A 2,720-nucleotide genomic window follows, 5' to 3' on the forward strand; every position below is an offset into this window, starting at 1 on the left:
CAGGGAGGGTGGGGGGGACTCGAGGGGGGGGGGCTTCAAGGAAAGGAGGGAATACGGGGATAGGTGTATAAAAACAGTTGATTGAACCTGGTGTACCCCCCCAAAAAAAAAAAAATCTAGATGCCCATATGCCTCAGTTTGGGAATTTTTCTTTTCCTTTTTCATAATTTCCTGTTCTCCATTTTTTTTTATTCTTTTTCTGGAGGTCCTCTTGATTGAAAATTTGGGCTCTTTTGATCAATCTTGTAACAGTTTTGTCTCTTCTCTTATATTTTCTATTTCCTTGTCTTTTTGTTCAATTGTCTGAAAAATTTCCTCTATTGTACCTTTGATACCTTCTATTGACATTTTAATTTCTGCTAGGATGTTTTTAATTTTAAAAACCTTCTTAATCTCTGCATTAAAAAAATTTTATGGCATTCTGTGGTTTCAGCAATGGAGTATCTTCTCGGATCACTTTGAGGGCTTTAATTATAAAGTTTTTAATGTTTTCTTCTGTTCCCGCAATATGTGTTTTCTCTGGTCCCTTTTCTCCCTTTGTTTTAGTCTCTGAGGGAACCTCCACCATGAAACAATCTGGTAATCCATTGCTGGAAACTCAAACTTAAGAGTGAGGCACTTACTTGTTCTTATCTTTTGATAATAAAGATGGTCCAGAAGTGCCTTCCCATCCAAACAACTAGAAAACTGGGGGGGAAAATAGGAAAGAACTACTTCCAGACATTGGACAATAGGCAGCAGAGAACTGTGATCCCTGTGGAAAGTGGAGCAAGTGGGGCAAGCCTCACCACCACCTTGGTTTTCTGCCTGGAGGCAACACCCTGACTGTGGGAAAAGAAGGAGAAACCTAAACAGAGACTTGAGTCTGGGGAGGTCAAGGTGGCTAAAATTTTCAGAGCAGAGTACTTAAAAGGTAGGAATTACACAGACCTCCAGAAATCTGCATAGGGTCTCTCCTGATAGTGAGGCTGAACATCAATCTGCTTATGCATATGGTGAAATTCCATTGGACAACAATGCTAGGGAAAGAGTAATTGAATAGAGCCTTGAGATAAATCTTGGATCTCACAGGGCTGAAATCCTTTCAAGTTCCCACCAGAGTGGAGAGGTCTCATTGAATACCTAACTGGGGCATTCAGTTCGGAAGGGCCATGACTTAAAAACTAAATTGGCTTTAGGATAATAGATGCTCTAGAACTCCCTTAAAAGAGCTAAAAACAAACTTCAAAAGGATCAAACTAATCTACAAGTAACTTAAACTGTCTGCCAGAAGAAGTTCAACGTGCTTTAAAGGAAAATAAAACCAGCACTTGGTGACATAAAATTCACAATGTCTGGCATCCTGTCAAAAATGACTAGCCCTATGAAGAAGCAGAAAAATGGGGCCCATAACTAGAAGAAAAATCAGTCATTAAAAACAGACTAAGAAATGATAGAGGTGATGGAATGAGCAGCAAGGACATTAAAACAGCTATTATAAATATGTTCCATATGCTCAAGGATATAACAGAAAATCTGGACATGATGGGAAGAGAAATGAAAGCTATAAAAGGATCAAATGGAGTTTTCTGGAGTTGAAAAATATCTGAAATGAAAAATGTACTGGCTGAGATTAACTGATTAGATACTGAAGAAGAAAAGATCAGTGACCTTGAGGATATAGCAATAGAAAGTACCCAAATTGAAACAGAGAGACAAAAAGGCAGAAAACATTGAACAGAGCCTCAGTGAACCATGGGACAATATCAAACTGTCTAACATACATGCAATGGCGGAAGGGATTATAAGAGAATATTTGAGGACAGAATTGCCAAAAAATATTCAAATGTGATTAAAACTATAAACACATTGATCCAAGAATTTCAATGAAATCTAAGTAAAAGAAACAAAGAAAAATCATAATCAAATTGCCAAAAATCAGACTTCCCTGGCAGTCCAGTGGTTAGGACTCTGTGCTTCCAATACAGGGGGTGAGGGTTTGATTCCTGGTCAGGGAACTAAGATCCCATATGCTATGTGAAGCAGCCAGGAAAAGAAGATTACCAAAAATCAATAATAAAGAGATAAGCTTCAAAGCAGCCAGAGGAAAAAAGCAAATTGCACACACAGAACAAAGATAAAATTTAATGCACACTTCTCATTAGAGACTGCACAAGGCATAAGATACTGAAGTGCCACCTTCAAAGCACTGAAGGAAAGAAAAAGTCAACCAAGAATTTTACATCTATCAGAAATATTTTTTTTTTAAATAAAGGCCTTTCAAACAACCAAAAGCTGAGAGAATTCATTGCCAGTAGAACTGCAATACAAAAGAATGTTAAAGGAAGATCTTCAAATAGAAGTCAATTGATACCACATGAAAATTTGGACTTACACAAAAGAATGAAGAATGCTAAAAATCGTAAATATGTAGATAATTATAGAAGACCATTTCCTTATTTTAAATTTTTCTTTAAAAGGTAATTGTTTAAATTTTTAAAAATTGAAGTGTATTGTGGGGTTTAAAATATCATCAAAGTAGACTCTATGACAGTAGCATAGTGGTTTTCTGGAGAATGGAAGTATTCTGTTTTAAGTTTCTTAAAATATACTTTTATTTGAATGGAGGCTGTAATAAGTTAAAGACATAGACTGCAAACCTTAGGGCAAATATTTAAAAATTAAAAACAGAGGTTGTTTAAACCAATGGTGGAGATTAAATGGAATCATAGAACATACTA

Source organism: Hippopotamus amphibius, chromosome 1 (assembly GCF_030028045.1).
Source record: "Hippopotamus amphibius kiboko isolate mHipAmp2 chromosome 1, mHipAmp2.hap2, whole genome shotgun sequence".
NCBI classification, from domain to species: domain Eukaryota; kingdom Metazoa; phylum Chordata; class Mammalia; order Artiodactyla; family Hippopotamidae; genus Hippopotamus; species Hippopotamus amphibius.